General features: G+C 39.5%; 1 protein-coding gene and 1 long non-coding RNA gene across 6 annotated transcripts in view; both read right to left on the reverse strand.

The window, feature by feature from the left end:
• Positions 1 to 3,886, reverse strand: part of LOC308201181 — a 103,915-nt gene extending 100,029 nt beyond the window's left edge. The window contains exon 1 of the long non-coding RNA XR_013956099.1: positions 1 to 3,886. This exon is cut by the window's left edge and continues 63,101 nt beyond it. This is a non-coding gene — a long non-coding RNA (uncharacterized lncRNA).
• The window catches only part of RORA (RAR related orphan receptor A), a 432,323-nt gene that overhangs the window by 348,986 nt on the left and 62,377 nt on the right, over positions 1 to 20,960 (reverse strand). The window lies entirely within an intron of this gene.

Consider the following 20,960-nt stretch of genomic DNA (forward strand, 5'->3'; position numbering starts at 1 on the left):
TTCCTCTTTTGAATAAATACATGAGAAGTTGGAGAAGCGTCTCTAATATTTAACAAAGCTCTGCAAACATTCCCATAGGGAACTGAATGCCTACACTCAGAAAGAGAACTCAACGGTGCACTCAGGCACAGAATGGTTTGGGTTGGAAGGGACCTTGAACATCTAGTTCCAACTCCCTTACCATCGCATGCTCTCAGCAGGGCTCAAAAGCTGAGCCCTGCTATGTTAATGATAGGATACATGATAGATGATATGACCACTGTGGACTTGTGAGCATGCAGAGGTAATTGCTTTACATTACCACAACGATTCTCTTCTGAGTGCAGCTGGAAAGAGCTGCTGCAGAACTGGGCTGCGAGCAGTTTCAGAAAAGAACATATAAGCTAAGTCGCAGTTTAATCACTGTCGTACCTTATAACATTCCAGGCTTGACACTACATTCTAAATGCATACAGAGGTGCATGCACATTACTTATAAACACAGCCATCTTCACACCTACCTTCAGAATTTACGAAGTTGTGCAACAAACAACATTACCTGTCAATATACCGGTTAAAATACTAAATAAGCTGTCAGATGGCACAACACCCAAGTCAACAGAATACGTTCAGCAATGTAGAGAGGCAAATTAAAAAGCTCTTTATCCTATTGCCCATGTAACATACGAAAAACAGACAGCTTTTTCATGGCCTGCTTTATCACTGTGTTTGGATTAGTGCAATGTGAAACGCAGCAACTGCTGTTATGTAACTAAACCCTGAGTATACAGTTGTCATTCTGGGTAAATTTAACTCTGCAGGTTTAGGACAGAGGTCTATTGCCAGCCAGACCATGTGAAATAATAGAAATTTAAAGACATCGGGCCCTTTCTGGTATCCTTCACGCATAGAAATAATTAGACAGGTCACTTGCACATCAAGACCCCAGTCTGCTTGTTACAGAAACCTGGGGGTAACAACCACTGTAATAGCAAGCTTGAGAACAACAAATCCTGAGGAAGGCACGGCTGCTCAGCTACGAAGCTGGCTATGTTCTCCCCCACATGCATTCAGACAGCAGGCACCAGCAACACAGACACTTTCACAGTTTAATGCAGTGAGAAGCCAAAGCGTGTGAGCTTGTACTGTGACGAAATCATAACAGGGAACCTTATAATGAGAATAAAGTGTATTATTAGCACTGTTATGAAACTGTTTTAGCACTTGCAATTAGTGCTTCCCTATGACTATCAGTTAACATTAATCTGTGAATCTGTTTCCCTTCTTTCATCATTTATCAACAGGCAAGTCACTGAGTTACCTTTAACTGAAAGTGGTGAATTAGCACCAGTGCTGGAACAGTGTCAGGTAACAGTAACACAGCCCAAACAACTCATGTCTGAAAATAAACAAGAAGAGGAGTAGCAAGAAATAGAAGAAAAATCTCAGAATTTATTTTATTTCTGAAAAAGCCTCCCTAAGCTTGATGATCGTCTCATTTTAGGGTCTTTACATACACCCTTCTAATGATTTTGAAATGCCATAAAGTTTTTTTTGCATTTCACACAATTCAAGAGCTTGGTTCAGGTGAAGAGATTTTTCTAGCACCACACATTCATCCCCTGTTCTACAGGCAGAGCTGTGCCACTTGCTGACCAGGCCAGAACCTGGAGGTCTGTCTTCTGTCTTGAAAATCCCTTCAGATTTCACTGGGAAAGGCCTGCACTTACTGGAGCGTAAAAATTGACTTCTGTCATTGCTGAAAACAGTTTCCACTTTAGTTCTAACAGAAACTTGTCTTCAAACTTAAATGAATGAGGACATTGCAGAGGGAGAGATGATCATATCACTGACTTCCGCATACTGCCTCATGACTGTAACTTATCCTCCAATTCACAGGTTACACAGAATGTGCCAACACTTTTTTTTTTAGATTAATCCATTCCAAAGGTAAAGCACTTAAAGTAGATATACTTAAACAATGTGAGCTAAAATCTGACTGTGACCTCACAAAAGCATATACTGAAACTACATCTACAGATGTTTTAATATACTTAAAAGACAAGCACATTAGAACATCTCTTAAAACTCAAAAACATTCCACGTTCATAAACAAGGTACAATAAACTGCTAATAGGAAGAAAACTGAAAAAAGATGGTATAGAAAAAACAAATTTTTCATGAAATTCAACTAAAAGCATACGCTGATACATTTACCAACAGACAAATACCATTTGGGTTATGAAAATTACACGTTTGCCTTCTTCCAACCACAAATCTTGTTGGGGCTGAAAAGCAGGATTTACAAAACTTACCAGGGATTTATTTCTTGCCATTCTGCAGCCCAGCCAAGCAAGGAGCTCTGAGTGCTATGCTGGACAGCCACGATCCAAGCATATTGAACTGCGCATGCCCACATCACCTATACGGTGCATGGACAGCCAAGTCCAACCCCTTCCACGCCAGTAGATTTACTCACTTATGCATTGCACAACAAATGCAATTTCTTCTTTTTCTTTTTAAGGAAAGTCCAGAAATAAACGTGAAAGCTCAAGCATAATAATCAGGTAGACTGTGGAGCAGCAGCTAACAATCTAGGCCCTACAGCATTCTAGATCTTCAAATCTCTTCCCTAGAGATAAAAGCAGCAGGCCAAAGTGCTTCTCAGCAGTTAGTGGATTGCGCAGCCTTGGTCAAACCCATCCTACAGGTTCAGAACTTGTCTGACAGAGACATGGCTACACAGCACTTCAGAGTGCTTAAAAAAATGCAAAGGTTAAGACTGGCAGTTAGCGACAATGATCTATTTTCACTTTCACCACTGCTCCCCTTCAAAAGCACACAGCTACAAAGCAGATGTGAATCTTCAGCAGTAACAACAGAGGAAAGCTCAGAATTTGGTTTGACCAAGTACTCCCCAGTTCCTCCAACCCCTAAATTATGCTCACATGAAGATACGTCTGAACCTCTCCTGCCAAACATCTGCCAGAATTACATACTTGGGCTATCAGAATCTTCCCCTTCCAGCACTACTTGAAGCAGCTGTCAGATAGGTCACTGGCTTTAGGTACCTATCACCCAGCTGCAGTATTAATTCACAAGTTTTCTATTAACAAGTCAACCAAAAAGTGATCTTTCAACACAAAGAGGAAAAAAAATAAGCCCTAGTAGTTAGCTGCGAGCCTCTGTATGTAAGCTTGCCATCGGAAGCCCTGCCCACCTACCCGATTGTATCGCACCAGACACTCCCCACACACTCAAGGACTGCTGATGACACCCACAGGCCACAGCCCTCCGCCCAATTACTCCTGGCTTCATCATTCCCTTCTCCCTGAAGGCTTGCAGACAGTTCTGTATCTTGTTTCCTAATAGACATAACACGGCCTTTGATGTTCTCATCACTTCTCTTTAACTTTCATTCTAGTCAGCATTTTCATTCACACTGAAATTAGAGCTTAATGCTCCTGGTTTAAAGAGACTTTCAAATAAGTTCATGAAAATGTATCGAGTGACATACGTATGTTTTTAAAATGCAAAAGCCCTACAGAACTCATTGGACTGGGCTTTGTTCGGGGAAACAAAGCTTTTTCACTCGAGTCCACAACGTACATTTCTGAATCAAGCTGAAATGCCAGACAAATAATAGCACTGAAAACTTCCAACCTAACGAGGGAGGTGGAAATCTTAAATACATGCCTCCTTACTGTTGGGCTCTTCAATTTATTTGATATGAGCTTTTTTGATATGATTTGGTATGAGCTTGGTATTGCACACTTCTCCGTGATTTACCCAGTGAAGACAGAAGAGGAGTACTGTGTCATCACTGGAGGGTCGATGGAAGCAGTCGCTCAGGAAGCTGGCAACAAAGCTGTCAGGATGTGCCCAGAGCAGAAGGCTGAATTTCTGATTCCTGGGTTCACACAAGTAGTAACATAGAAATTTCATAGTTAGGACGTGAAAATTTCATGTGTCTGATACATTTGAAGAATTAAATTAAAGCACTTCAATGAGCCAACTGATGGAAGCTGCCAGAGTCTACTAACATATTTATAAAACACTTCTTGGGACAGGACTGTAACAACATGTTAATGGATGCCCCTGTCTTTGCGTTAGATACTCTGAGAATCAAACACAGCTCTCTCACAAGGGACTTTCTGCCCACTTCATCAAAGTTTAAATAACACAAGTTTGTTAACATTTCTAATAATCTTAGACAATGGAAAATAGGAGTCTCCCATGAGGCCATATTTGAGGGCGTAACAAAAAGCTTCACAGAAGCTGCATGATGTCACATAGCAGTTAATGTGCTTTTTTCATCAGATGGATGCTGCTCCTGCCTTGCCCCACTCCTCTTCGTGAACAGGGAAATTTCAAAGGGAAAATTGTTTATTTTTTACTTGTGCCCTTTTCTCAGTTAAAATGCAGTAAAGTTTTTAACTGGCTTCCTTTTGAGCCCTCTGCATTTCAAAACACAGCAGCAGGTACCCAAATATCACAACTTTCTCCACAGTAAGCCCCAGCGTTGTTTTTTGTTTGGTTTGTTTGTTTTTCCCCCTTCCGTGTTATCTGTTCTTATTTCACAGTTATGTCCAGGTTCTTAAAATGTCAACAAATCCTTTCCAGGTTAGCAGCAGACGAGGGGCTTCTGCTTCGCGCATGAGAATACTTTGTCTACTCTTTCACCAGTTTCCTAACTCACCTTGGGCAAATCCTGGTGCAGAGAAGACACCATCCAAGTGGCAGCATAACGTTATCAGGGCCTCATTACTCCACTAAGTCCACTAGACCTCCTAATTCATGAGGAAATGGAAGTTGCAGTGACTGAACAGACGGGTAAGAGAAACAATGGGTTTTACCTGCTCGGTGAGGTCACCCCCAGGAAGAGCTACTTTACTTCTTATTGGAGGGGTCAAGAGGATAAAGAACACACACTGAATTTTAGCTATAAGCTTCACAGATGGATTTTTAAATTGCCAAGGATAAAAAAAAATTAATTTATTTGCAGACAGCTAAAAATCTCAGAGCAAAGGACAGCTAGTCTGGGGACTGACAGCTCTATCATAATAACTCATTATTTTCATGCTTTTGTAGCCTAAAGACTTTGGGCACACTAACAACAAACCAACTTCAGAGGATAATTAGAACATAACGAGAATTCCTTACTTAAATGAAGACAAGAGTGAGAGCAAAGAACAGTTTCCAGCATCCTATATTGGCATGTGACAAAAACTGAAGTCAATGAAAAAAGATAGCAAAAACCTGGGAGTTGTTTTATTTTTAGGCACCCCTTCAACCTTTTCTTTTACTTGCCAGTGTGCCTTTTTGGCTGGCTGAACTAGTTACTCAAAGCACCTGACAGTTTCAGCTGACTCAAGGAACACATTCAAGCTTTATCTGTGCCGCATAGTTATTTGCATCAACTCAGAGTCTGTTCTTTTGACAGTTGTCTCATTTAATTGAGTAAAAAAAGCTGTCAGTCTAAAGAAACTGAGCCCAAGGTAAACTCACTTTGAACCAACCATCTGCCAGAGCATCTCTCAGGACAGTCAATACTTTAGGATACATTGAATCCAGTTCTCTGGATCCCTAATTAGATCGTTCCCGAATTAAACTGTCAATGGCCCTAAAAATTCAAGGCACACCTTGCAACTACAGAGGAAATTCTTTTCCCTTACAATAGGCATGAGGGAAAGCCCACAAAATGAATTTAGTAACAACTGTAGTAAAACAACAAAAAAAAAATTTCACAACAGATTAAATCCATACAGCAAGCCCCCAAAATACCAACTTCCATGGATCTGCTGATCCAAATACAGGTTCCCATGTTATACCGCAGCATAAAAATAAAAAGAAGCAATATCCTAGAAGAGAAGAAAGCAGATAATATTGCCCTAGGGGAGATTTTCTTTCAGTTCCCAACAGTAACATGGGTCTGGCCTGGTCAGGTAATTTACTAATAGATATACAAGACTCACATGGTTGTTGTAGATCAGTAGCATTTCTAGCTGCAGTAGGAAAAGAATGTGATGCATTTTAGATTAGAAAGCCAATGGATGAAGAACCAGATTTGCCAACTAATGTTAATGAGGCTCCATCACAAATGCAGCCTGACACATAGCAAAGAGCCTGGCACCATTAAAAGATTTTACAGGGATTTGATGCACATCATTATCAATTACAAACTCCACTTGCATTTTTTTTCTGCAGAGGAATCACTTTTAAATCCATTCCTCTATATGGATTCTCTAGTGTCTAATAGGTGCTTTCTTTTAATTGCATGTAATTAAGTCTCTTCTGTAGGCCTGTTCTCAGAGAACTTGCAGATACGTCATTATCTGTGAAACATCTGTCCTTCTGTCAGACATGACCAAAACCATGGATTAGAAAATAGTGGTGGGAGGGGAAACATACCTAAAGTTGAAATCCCTGTGAAAGAGCAAGAAAGAAAGGGAATATGAAGAAGACAACCTTGGGGGTAAGGGGGAAAAAAAGGTAAAGGAATGAAAACATTCTATGGTCAGTTTATTGAAACGAAACAAAATCCACTTGGAATTCTCTCTGTGTTCATGCTTATCTGCCACATCAAACCTTCAACCCTTTTAAATCCCATCATTTCTATGTATTAGCAGGTGAAATAACGTATGTATGGAATACAACCACTGGAGAGACCTTCAAAAGCTACTTGGATCTAGTTAAGCTTCTCTACAAAGCCTAGAAGGACCATTTCAGGGGCTGTAGCTGAATACTGGACAGTTACAGATTAGTTCAGCTCAGCAAGAGACACAAATTTGCCATACTTATCGTGATTTGACACTCTAAGAGTAGTTAACCATCCAGTCTTGCACAGAAAACAAAGCCTTGAAATGAGAAAAATGTGACTGTAAGGCAGCCACTTCTGTGCATCTCCATTTGCAGGACAAGGTAGGAAAGCAGAAAAGCAAAACCTTAACTACATTTACAGCTCTCCTCTTCAGGTTTTCACTGCCTTACTTCCATCCTCACCATCCTGGCTTATCTAAGAGAACGATTTGTCAGCTAGCTGAATTCTCAAGTCACTGAAAATTAATTCCACATTTGTAGTTTCTTCAGCATATTCTCAGCTCTTTGAAATACACAAGGAATTAATCCATTCAAAGAGGTCTGTTGTTCAAAGCTAACCCTTCTCATTTTTGAGGAAAGATTCAAGCAAATACAAGAGCCTGGGTTTTACAACATCCATTTTGTACCTGGTCGTGACCTACTAATCTTCAAAGTCCACTGATCCACTAATGTTTCTGGAGTAAAGCCACTGATTCTTTGGGAGTCAGAGAGCAGCACTTAAAGGGACATTGCTGGGAGGTGAGGGGGCAATGATGACAGCACTGACACTGGCCTGTGTAAATAAAAGGTGAAACTTGAAATTACTGAAATCAAATCAAGATTTTCAGCTTTTAGAACACAGTATGTATTACGACAATTTCATGAGAATTCCTATTTGTTTTACTATAATATAGTGCTATAAAAGGCCAAATTCTACCCTCTACTGTGCAATGCGTAGATTCATACAGCAGCTTCATAAATGCACGTGACATTTAGGTCCAGGAGTCACCCATAAAAAAATCAAATATAGCATACATAGAACAAGAAGCATCTTTCCACTTCATTCAATCTGAAGTATTTCCCAACCAGTGGCAGACAAATTACATGAAGATGAAGAACATTATGTAGTGCTAAAATAAAAGGAATTGGAAGAAGTGTCAGTTTATAACAATAATTGCATTAGATCTGAACCAGTCTAGCTGCAATGGGCCACCTATTCTCCAACACACAGTTCTGACTTCTTTTTCTCACAATGAATTACGAGTGACTTTCCCAGTTGCTGCATTAAGGCCACAAGGAATGCAACAGTCTTAAGAAAGGAAGGACTCTTCCTGCATTAGCATGTACATAGGACTGCATCACTGACAGTAAAATCATGTTCAGCTTCACTGGGCTGACAGCCACACTCAGCAGTTGGAAAATTCTGCCATTTAAATACACAGAAATGCAATGCTCAAACTCACAACAATTAACTTTTTAAAATCTTGTCTAGAAGTCACAAGTCGATAAAAGTCAATTGCTCTCAGTTTACCTTTGCCCTAAAATCTGTCAGTCGGGGAAAGTACACCCCAAATAAACTTACCACTTCTAATTCTTACCTGTATACCATGCTTATGAGATGCATTCCTTTCCCACTTGTACCTTTAAACACCCACGGTGTAGATATCTGAATTTGCTGTACACCCTGAAACACTGGGCTTCCCTTATGGAACTGTTGTAGTTTAAAGGAGAGAAAGAGGTACACTGAGGGTGATTCCCTGACTTTATTTGGACATCAGCCTTCAGAAGTTTTATCTTTCTGTATTTTCCCCTAAAAACACCCACTTCTTTATGTTAGGAAATAAGGGACATTTTGAAGAATTAACTTACTGTGCAAACACCTCTCTATTTTTTGATCAATCCTGTGTGAGCCGACTACCTCACATTCTATATTTTGGATGAGTAGGAGGTATCAATGCTGCATACCTGAAGACGAGCAGCATTAGAACACCCTATGGTAGCTATCACTGTGGAAATTGAAACACAATAAGGCTTCTTATCAACCTTGGAGACCTGCCCCTTCCCTTCTAATGCTTTTCAGACAACTACGAAAGAGAAACCTGATGAGGATAGATAACAGACCTAACTTGCTGGTTTGCAAGGAAAATGGCTGAAGCTTCATAGCCACTGCGAAGTAACTGCACATCAGAAAAGCTGTGAAGTTAGACTTTAAGCAAACTAGGTAAGCATCTTCCACCAAATTGCTTTTGTTATTGGATTTGCGACACAATAAGGCATTTCCAAGTCAGCACCCATCCAATTTCACCGCAGCTTAAAGTAACTACTATCAACATCAAATACTTGAAGCAAATCTCAAAACCCGTAGAGTACAGAAACTCACTCATCTGGTTTCCAGACCTTGGAAGCCCCTCAGGACAGGGCTTCTCCCATCTTCTGCTCTTTTCCAACCCATGTTATGCATTTTCTTAATTAATCAGACATCACACAAACAATATTTTCATACTCCTTTCCCCAGCCCAAGCAGCAACTTTCACTTGCTCTTCAAGAATTATGCTTCCAGGGACAATACCTACTCACGGTATCACTAGGATTTTTCTGCATTTCTGCCAGAACTATTTAATTTCATTGACACAAACACAACCTCCCCAAAAGGATCAAGGGGAAATCTTCTCATGCAGGCAGCAGAATATACCTACTCTTACTTGTCAGATCTACATTAAAGAGCACTAATCACTCTCAGCGAGAGTGACTTTTTATACCTTAGGTTAGAAACTGGCAGCCTTATCTGCTGTGAAAGATACAAGTTCTTCACGATTCTGTACATTAGGCTGTCTGGGGAAGAAACAGAGTCTACATTCATTAATTTTTATGCTATAGCTATTACTATATCATTTAAAGCAAATTAACGTGTAATGGTCAAAATTCCCCCCCTCAAAAAAATTACTTTTATGTGCATTACAATGTTATAGTTTTGATGGTTTATATATTATCTGAGCAACTACTTTCCGTTTTAAATTTCAGTTCTGTTCTTTTTGCCCTTTAGGAGCCCATGAGTTTGGTTTTGGTTGTTTGGATAAGACTATTACTTGTATTCCGTGACTCTCATGCCGCAACACTGATCGCATATCCAGCATTACATCAAAAGCAAACAGAAATCTGGCACAACTTTTACTTTTTACAAAGTGTAAATAGATTCATTTAAAAGTGAAGGATTATGCAGGAAACATTCAGAGAGCCATTTAAGCCTCTGCATATGTTTATTGCCATTTCTACCAAGCCTAGGACATACAATGTAGACTACACCAGCAGTGCTCTACAGTCTGCTCTCAGCTAATCTAAGCAATTAGGTTTCAGAGCCTTATTAAAACCATTTCTTTCCCTCAGGTTGAGTCTTACAAAGAGTAGAAAAACAAAGCAAAAGCATTAGCAATCAGCCTCATGGCAAACATAATAAACTCTGGTCATCATACCTCTTGAAGTGTGGCTGGGCTAGCAGCTTACTTTATCCAAGCACTAGTTGTAACAGGGGCTCTTTCCCCAGTGAGTACTAGATACTGTCTCTTTCATATTCAGAATTGGTAGTAAATACTGCTAAGTCCATAATCTTAGCTTGTTTTCAGGAAACAGCTAACATTACTTGTCAAACCTGTACACAAAAATGTCTTCTGAAAGACTGGAGCTTAAATTTATCTAGCCAGAAGGAAGGTTGTTAGGACAGCAACAAGCAAAAGATAAATTTCATTAAGCTGTCACAAAGTTTACTCACCCTGAAAAAGAGTCTTTGCTATAAATGAGGAATAAGATATATAAGGAATAAATGAGAAATACCTACAGGTGAGATACTGAGAAGGCTGAAACACAAGCAGCACAGATGAGAGAAAGCAAAAATAGTAGAACTAAATTACTCCAACAGAAGAGAAATGAAACAGTTTATTAGTCCTCAGTGGAAGGAGACCTCAATTCCATTTTAATTTCAACACACAAAGCATATAAGCCATGTAATACTCAAACATTATTTTTGTTACTGTGGTTATCAGTATTTATCTACCTCAAAAAACGACACTTCCTCAAACTCTTTCCCAGCTGTTCATCTTTCAGAAGCAGTACTTCAATGCATCAATTTAGCAATTTATAAGCATACCTGCATCTGTTCCAGTTGCTCACCACATCAATTTTCTGAAACAAAATCATCATCTTGTTTCCATTAATTGGTCATTACAACATGTTGATCTCAGCAGTCCATCATTTGTTATAATTTTGTCAATTAAAAAAAACAACCTGGGAGATGATCTCTGCTAATGGGACACCACATCCCTTGCATTTGCTGTTCTCTAAAACCTTCCTTCGCTGTTTTAGAATTGCTTTATAAAACTTATTAAATGCTTTCAATGAAACCTTCATATTCAGGACATATTACTGGCTAGCTAATAACACTGTAATTCTAGCTTGGCATCTCCACCTTCCTAACTGACATTTCATCTTAAATTTAGAAATATCTTACTGATCCCAATGATTAAAAGCTTACATTCAAATGGATCACAGATTTCAAAAATCACACACACCCATAAAGGGGAGATGGCTTTTCCCAAATATACACTGAAAGCAAATACAGCAGGTGTCACTATCAATCAAGATCATCGAATCATTGAAAATCCCGAGATGGAATGGATCTAGAAGGATCATCAAGTCTAACTCGATGATGTTCATTTTTTCCTGAAGATGCAACTTTCCTCTAGAGATAGAAATATTTCACTTAAATTTTAATATCCAGCAGCTCCTACTGTCTTCATGTTGGAAAGAAAGCTCTTTCAAAACCTGCTTAGCTCAGAAACAGAAGCTTGAGCAAGCTACTAATATGAACATACATAAGAATATTTTTAGAAAACTCTAGTGTTAAGAAAGTTACTTCCATGCCCATTTGGGTCTCATAAATACTAAGAGTAAAACCTGCTGCTTCTTTCCACCCTCCAGAACAGAAGAAATTAACATCGTTTCACTGCAGATTTAATAGACAATACCTGGCAACACTTGCATTAGCAAGATTCAAACAGAAATAACAGCGCAAGCTTCCCTAGTCTCTTGGGAAGCAGTATATGCCACTTCTAAAGGACAACATGTATATATTGAGAAGGTAAGGAAATGCCATTTCAGGAACTGTTTCTACTCCTAAAATGGGAATTTTAGTTCAGAGCATTAGTAAACCCAGGAAAGATGCAGAAACTAGACAGTTAACAGAAACCTGAAACATTCTCTTAGAGCTGAATAAAAAGGGGTCTTCAGTATAGCTGACACAATCATGAAGAATCAGTGGCTGAAAACCAACTGACAGAACAGCGATGGGAAGTAATGGAGAGTTATTAACAGGGTCTGAGTGACACCTCTATGTGAGCTCTTCAGATTAAGATTAAATTTGGGATCTGTTATTGGGGGGGGCGGTTCTGAAGGAAAAGTTCCTTTTTTTATTGTTGTATTTGATTTCTGTTTGAAGTATGTGGTGCATTATGCACATTGCAATACTCTTTTATATTAATTACTGCTTTGGGTTTTGGTATGAGAGAAGTCCATAACCTGTCGACGCTTGGGATTCCATCTCTTCTCCAAATTCCCAAGTGTACACCAACCTCCTGTCCTCCCCAGTCAGACAGCCGACATCAACGCTATTCCAAATTTGTTCATCTAACTTAAGTTCAAAACGAGGAAGGAGGCAACAGAAACCTGTAGGGTTTTCTTTTAGTTTTATATTTCTATCAGTTCTCTCGTACTCTGAGGAAAGACTTCCAGCTTGTTTCTCCCATAAGAATCTCACCATTAGTTCTCTGACAGCAAATCCACCTGTCAACTGCTGCAAGCGAATGTGTACCTCTTCTGTAAAGCGATATTTCCTCCCTTCTCACTGAACATGTACAGATGATGTTGCATCCAGAATATGCTACTCTGAATTTATTGATAATGTATCTGCTGTATTTTCCCAATGCGACAGAAGACCCCTGGAGAGGCCCATCATTTCTAGCTCCATTTTACTAGCTACTACTTTCACTATAAAGCACTCCGATAAAACTCCTTTAGTCTGAAGTCTGTCAAATACAGGTCTTCTGCAATGGTCCCTGAAGACACAAACCAAAAAGCAGGCATCAGCTTTTTTCTTTAAGGCCTACAACAGTGACCTTGGGCTCCTTTGCTTCACTTAATTTGACTTTGTATTAACTTCAGATTAAATACCAGCCTTCCTTACTAATTTTAACAGTAACATCTGCATCAGCAAGACATGGTAATAAAAAGTAGAAAAGTTCATTAATGATATTTTGGATATATCCAGCTCCTGAAAGTCTCTTTGGACAAAACCTGCCCTTAATCCTTAGCCATAAAACAACCACATATTAGGGATCTGAAGTTACGTAACAAACAGTGTTTCAATGCTCTTCGCATCCTGAATCTGAAAATCCACTGGGATTGAACAGTCTCTGATGGCTGATAGCATGTATTGAGCAAACACTTCCATTTTAAGCTCAGAATCTGCAGTAACGACTGATGTGGCCACCATCAAACCAGAGCCCTCCCAACACCCTCTCATCCCCTAACAGTGCTGAGCCATGAGACACTGACTGGTATCTGCTCCCAGCTGTAACACGTCAGATGTGGCCATGCAGTGACTGCAGTCACTTCACACATGCTGTGGGTGAACTTGGGGGGATGGGGGGGTCCCTGTGTCCAAAGGAAAACATACCTCTAGAAAAAGTTTTGAGGCCGTGTCATCCCTTCCCATTTCTTTTTAGGCACAGATTTGATCACATAAATCACATGAAATACTGCTACTAAGAATTCAAACAATTTATGCTTGTTTGTAAGTGCTTCTAAAAGACTTTTTTCCCTTGATAACTCAATTGCCCCTATAAGAACTCTTACCCAACACACAGAACTGAATCACCTCCTCCAGTGCACAAACCTACACTATGAATTTGTCTGAACTCTACCCTCCCCTGACACAGTGACTGTGGACACCTGCATCCAGGCAAGTAAGTGCAACATTCAGTGACATGCATCACGACATCTGCACTCCATCTTCCACAGTTCCACCACAAAGCATTAAACAAGTCCTAAGGAACAGACACCTCATTTGCAACATGCACAAGCAAATTTCACCAGCAACAGAAAACAAATTTATAACCACTGTGACACTGAAAAGGAATTTCTTTATTTTTCTTTCAACTTGCTCTTTCTTATGGAAAACATCAAGAGGCTATCTATTCCGGCAGTCCCTCGAGTAACATGTTTTTACAATGTATTATAAACTGTTCCACAATGCTAGAAGTCCACCTGAGTCTGCAAAACTGAATGACTGCCATAGTACTATTACCCGCACATTAGAAGACAAATTACTTCTAATTTGTCTAAAAGCAGGCAAGCAGACTGCTTAGTCCTTATAAAGGCTGGTGGAAGCCACACACAAAAGCTTTGTCATGTTTTAATCTAAAGTATGCCTTAAATTTGAACTGCCATATTTAAAGGTAATAAAAATATCAAATGCCTTAATTTTAAGAAAGCCTTAATTACTCCCCTTTTTGTTCTTGTTTCATGTCTAACACTTTGTTCTTAGTAATGTCCAGCAGTTTCAAATCTCTATGCTTAAAACAAAACAGACTGGAAAAATTGAAAAGAAATGCAAACCAAAAGCTGTGTGTTTACACAGAAAACATTATACTGGAAAGCAGTAACAGAGAAATATTTACTTTTCTGGGAGAAATATCACATAGAAATGTCAGCATTACACAAAAAAAAAACTCAACTGCTTGCATTTATACTTAAATGTGGTTGCAAAAATCAGACTCTGCATGAGATCAACTCAACCCCACGTTTCCCTGTGCTGGTCTTGTCAAATACGCTGCAAATACGTTCATAAAAGCAGGTAAGAATTTATACCAAAAGAAGGACCTTTCTCCCCCTCGCCCACTATAGAAAGCTATTTATCTGTTTCTTATGAAGTTTTAATATCATTAGTTACATAATGTATCAAAACCTATTTTCTTAGATCACCCGAAAACTTCAGCGTATAATTTACAAGGGGATCTGAAGTCTTTCATACAAGATAAACCGTGTAATTTCACTGCCCAGTAGCAGTTTAACTGCCAGTTAAGAGCTAAGCAGGAGATTCTCCAGGTTCCCTTGAAGGTTGTTAAGCACCATCCACACAGCACAGCTTCTGCTGATACAGCTGCAACAGAGGAGTCCCGTTCCTCCCCAGCCCTCACTGTCTCCAGCATGGCTATCTCGACAGTTTTTATGAAACAAAACATTTTTATGCTGACATAGTTAAACTCTTCCCCTGAACACAAACTGAAAAAATCTCCCTTCTGCTGGCATAACTGCACACACACACCAGTAGCTTTCACTACAGTATCAGTGACAGAGCACACGTTTTGCATCTCCTGGACCACCAAAGCACGCGGATAGCCCAGGGACACACAGCTGCGTGGAGCTAGTCTTACCAAAGGATACCTAGACTAGAAGATGTAGAGTAAGAAGGAAAACGGTTTAGGCACAGTTCTTACTTCCTCTTCCTCCTCTGACACCAACAAATAGAGTAATGCCAGACTTGTACTTACCCCTTCCTATGTTTCCTATAGGAAGCAGGATCTAACAAGTTAAGTGTGGATGTGCATTCCCTGGCACTTGATCAGCCGGGTGCCGCTAACCCACTCCCCGGCCAGGGGAACTGAGGGGCCATCTCTCACGTACGTCCTGCCTTTCTTCTGTCCTTGTGATCTGAAGCTCAATATGTCTCAGTCAAAACCTCCACGCAGTGGAGCCATTAGCTATTTCCACAACTTCTCAACCCTGATCATGATCTGGAGAGGCCCTAAGGAGTCACATTATACTGACATAGCAATATACAATCTTGGTTATTATTTCCGTGTAGGGAAATAAGAGAAATAAGTAAGAAAATCACAGAAATAGAAACTGAGTCCAAAAAGTACCATGCTCACTCTGATGTCACATCATTACTCTGTCCCTTCCCAAATATATATTACAGTAGAATCATAGAATCATTTAGGTTAGAAAAGACCTCTGAGATCATCAAGTCCAACAATAGCATGGGATCTCCTAATTAAGCTGCTGCTCAAACACAGTAAAATACTCTTTTTACCTTAAGCACGTCATGTCTGCAGTAATTTCATTCTAGCTTTAGACTTTTTACGTGACAAATACCGTCTGGGTAGAAGAGCAGTTATCACAGAGTGTCTTGGAACATGATGATACTAAGATTAGAGTAAGTCAGTAGAGGTGAAATACCACTGCAACTACACTACATTCTACCTACAAGGGAGGGAGGGATAGGAGGGACTGCTATACAAGACAGGAGTTCAAGAGAGTAACATGAATCCTGAATTTCATACACACCTCTGCAAAGCCATCAGACAACTACTACTTCAAACGATTTCTTCCTTATAAAAAATAGCTAGTAGTAGCCTCTTATATGATGCTAAGCAGTCTTCACAACCACCAGAAATCTGTCCCTGAACTGCCTACAAGAAGGTAGATGTAGCCCTTTAGTCACTGCAAAGATTTTGGAAAGGGAACTGCACAGCTGCCTGGGAAGTTAATTTTCAAACACAAGAGGTATCTTAGTAGAATCTACCAATCTCAAACTCTTCCCTTTGACATACGGCGCAAATCAAAACAATACAAACCTTATCAAGGGAAGCTGGAAACTTATCTCACCATCTAGGTTACAAAATGCATTTGCTTCATACCACCGTCTCACAGCATCCCCCTGGTTAGATAACAATATTTTTAAGATAATTTGCACTTTCCTGGACCATATAAACAGGCTTGGATTTTAATCTGCTCAACACACTGTGGGGAAGGGCTTCTAATTTTACAGCACCGACATAAGACAAGTAATTCGTGTAACACATTAGCACATCTATGGCAAAAGCATTTAGTCAGAGCTCATTGGGAACAATAGGGTGCTGAAGCAAATCTGAGTCAACTGTTTCAGACTCCATCGTCCACTAAAAAATGTTTTATGACATTCCACAGTAAAGACAAGATCACAGAATATTCATTTATGAATTGTCCTGAGGCAATAATGCAACAAAATCCTCTGCCCTTCAATAGGCACTGTAGCTTCTCCCCCTACTCCAGTCCTTTTCCAAATGTTAGGGTTATTTTTCAGGCTGTTCTCTAAATCAGTCATCTTTCCTTTGAGCCCTTTCATTACACTTCTTCTTTAAGTACCACGTCTTTCTTTTACTGTTCATTACCCTAAACTACAAGCTCCCCTTTGGCTTCACTTACTTCCTTTCTGGGTTTGTTTTTGCATTTTTCTATTGCTGTCCTTCCAGAGTTAAGTCTGCTTCCCGCATGCATTCTGCTCTGTGCAGACAAAAGCAATGCAACAAAATATTTTGAGTATATTGGCACAAGTCTCCACCTAGACACTTGTGATCATTTGCTCTCAAATCCCTGAAGACATTCTGCTTTGAACTTCCGCTGTGGAAAAAAAAAAAAAAAAAAAGAGAAAGAGAAAGAGAGAAAGGATACGCGGAAGAAATTCAGAAGGGAATTGCTAATTCCAGAGATCTGTGACAAGCCATTTCTACAGCCTCTAAATTGGGCTGAAAACAACAGGAAGGGGGACTTGAACTCCAGTCAACCATTTCAGCACACTGCTAGAACAGAGAAGCACATCTCTGGGACAAAACACAGCCTGCTAAAAGGAAGTTTTTGGCTATTTGGAAACCTAGCTGATCCTGGCTTTGTCCAGAATATTTTGTCCCTATCCCTTCTAAGGTGAATGTGGTATGAGAGGGTGTTCTTCGGAGAACCGAAACTGAATATTTTAGAGACTGAACTGCTTTATCCTCTAAGAGATACAGTCGCTGCTGTGGAAAATTAATGACTAACTGGAATTTCAAAAGATTTTTGTTTCCCTTTTAAAAATAAATAAGTATTACCATCCCTTGATCTTTTGCATATCCTTGGCTACAGCACTAATAGTCATACCAGAGCATATCTAGGATGCTGTAATTTCAGTGGGGTGTTAAGGTCAACACAATTATCAATTGCAATTTCCTCACTAACTAGAGCCAGGAAGCCCTAAAAAGAGGTGAAGTCCTAGAGCGTAATTTGCCTGGGGTGGGGTAAAGGCAGAGAACTCTGTTACAGTCACACTGTTGGACGAAGCCAAGCTAGCATAAACAGATTTTGACAACTAGCCAAAGTAGTTGATATGGACACCAGTAAGCCAGGTCACCTCAACTGTCAGCTTCTACATTTTCTACAGTTAAATCCTTACGGTTTGTTCCCCTTTCCCTCCTTCCTACTCTCTAGCAGGACACAGCAAAGCGTTTTTGATTGTTCTAGTGGGAATAGAGCTAAGATTTCACCAGTTACAAACTTTTACTACTCTTAGCAAACACATTCCATATACAATGACAGACAAGTGCAACTCTAGTTCTGCACACAGGAAAATTCTTGCTCATCTCCTAACAACTGTCCTTAAATGAGGATATACATTATTCCCAAGTGATGGAGCTGCAATATGATCCTGGAACTAAAATTATAGCAGAATAATATATCTGCCGAAGTAACTACAGTTACTCACCCAGTACTACCTACCCTGAAAACGACAGTTCATTCATCTCTTTTCCAAAGCCATGTCCATTGGTATTAAAAGTCTAGTTTTCTTCAGCAACCTTACAGTGCAGTTCTTCATTGCTAGCAGTCCTCCCTTGATCCTTAACACACATGCAGCTTTGTACATTTAAATAGTATCACTGACATCAACAGAATCATTCATGATGCTCGGTATTAAACACACATAGGGACTGTCACAGGATCGAGTCTTCTGCCAGCAGATCAGAACTCTTAATAGCCAAGAGTAGTTTTCAAGCTGCTAACACAACATACCTTAATTTGATCTCTTGCAGATTGTTGTTCGTGGAAATAAGGTTACTTCAGTTTTTAAAAGTACATGTGATTTTAGCAGAATATAATACATCACTGCAAACATCAAGAGTGTTAAATGAGAACATCTTTAGAAATGACTTACTGGTTTGTTTTTAAAAGACTCTTGAAGTCTACAGACCAACTGAAATTACAATACCACTACATTTTTCATTTACTATTCTTCCAAGTATCAGCCCTGGAAAGAGTTGCACTTGTGCTTTTGCTAACAGACTTCTACGTGTATTGTCTCAAAAACACTATGATTCAACATCAGATGCTAACAGTTCAGAGCACATTCCAATGGAACTTTTAAAAGCCCACCTGATAATAACACAGGCAGAAAAAGACCCTTCCTAACTTCTATAATCACAACACAAACGACTATAAAACTACTCTTGAGATTACACAAATGAAGGATGATGCAAAGAGAGGAAGGATTTCTGTTATGCCCCAGTTTCTTTGAGATTGGTTTTATTTTATTTTTTAATATACACAGGATTTAGAAGATGCTTTATACTGACAGTTTTTGACTTCAAGTGCAGTATTAAGAAAAGCTGTATTGTAGCTTGTCTTATAAAATTTCAGTACTTCTTTAAACGTAATAGTTCAAATCTTACTTTTCCGCCCTTAGTTACAGATGCAACACAATACAGCCCTCTAACTAATTTGCATTTGATAGAGACCTTTGGCAAAGTCATCCATCAGTTCACGGAGACACATTTTTCCCACCTCTACCTCTGAAGAGAAACTATGAGGTGAAATCCTACTTTAAGTATTTTCACAGTTCCATGACAGGAAGAAAATAAAACCTATAATCTGTATTTCACAATCCTTGGCCTTGGTTTTATCCTTGACTGTATCTAACAGACCTTGCTTCAGTACCAGAACAGTCAAGTCAAGCTCTACTAATACATAATTTAAGTTTTCCCCATGGTGTTTACAGTTCTGCAAATGCATGTAGCTCAGAAACACATGGCATACACTTCTATATAACTATGGAAAAAAATTCCTCTCTCAGATGTGAGGAGTTGGCAGTGCATTGGAGGTATACTTGATAGCTGTTATGCCAAATGGTCTACCTCTTTTCTGATCTTTCATTTTGCATTCTTTCAGCCGTATTCTCAAAGCCAGCCACAGCCTTCTCAGCCAAACATTCACCATTCTTCATGCAAATTGTCTCTTTGGACAAGCATACATTGGGACAAGCATACATTGTTTAAGCATGCTCAAGTGAGTTAGAAATGAATTGGGGGGCTGGGGGCACCTCTTTCTTCAACCCCCTTTGAGGAGTTTGGGAGTTTTCATTTCCACTGCTGTTGTATATTAAGCACTTTCAATCCATTTAAACAGTTGCAGGACTGAAGCTGACAGACATATTGTCAATTAATGCTGTAAATATCCCACAGTCTGCACAAAATGATACATTTAAAAAAGAACAGCAGCACCACAGTTTTTCACTCCTTGATCACTACACCTGCCTCATTAATCTCCTGTACCCATGTGAGGTAAATACAGAGTACAACTACAAACTAAAATCAATAAAACCTTTAAAAAGGTTTAATTTGATTCTACCAGGGAGGTTATCATAATCCAGCTCTGCTTTCTCACATTCTGCTAGCAATTTCTCTCAGCTCGGTTTCAACTGCTAACTTTGTTCTCCATCTCACTATCTATCTATCACGCTGTTATAATGCCAGCTCAAATGCTGTTTGTAACAGCACAGCAATTTTTCACGAGTTGCTAGCTTCATAGTGTGTTCCTTTAGAAATGCACGGAAATTATTAGATTAAATTACAAATGAAAGCCTCTGCAGTCAGTCATGATTACTGGAGCATTTATATACAATCACTTGATCATGAATTTCAACATTTGTTCCTTCGCATCCTCAGATCTTCTGTTTATATTCTATTTTGCAAGACTGTATGGAAAGTGAAATTGAAGACAACTGGAAGATAGCCACCGATTTTCCAAAAGGAAGGCCTGTGACACGCATGCACCTGACGCATTACTGGCCTAGCAGCAACAGATCCTCTCTAACCATTTTTAAACCCTCAGTAATATCCGGACACATCCCAGAATACAGACAGCACTTTTTAAAGAAAGCAACTGCACAGAAATCTGCCTCACAAAGGAACAACTGCAACACCCAGCTCTCTCCTCCGTTCTGTAAAATTTCCCATACCAGCACAGACCAAACAATTAATATGCATCGAAATACCTGTAGAAAACACTGCTAATACTGCAACTGGTGATCACAATATGGTAAACAGCAGGATCTTCGACTATCTCACTGCTGCGGGTACAATTTCCAGGTATTTTAAACCATTTTCTTGACCATAGACAGGCACTGAAAATATCCAGTAATTTTCTACAGGAATAGTGCTGTTTGACCCAATTCCAATGTAGATAATTATATTATCTGTACCTAAAATCCCTCAGAGTGTTTCAATCAG

The sequence above is a fragment of the Anser brachyrhynchus genome (genome assembly GCF_964034855.1).
Source record: "Anser brachyrhynchus genome assembly, chromosome: 11".
NCBI lineage: Eukaryota > Metazoa > Chordata > Aves > Anseriformes > Anatidae > Anser > Anser brachyrhynchus.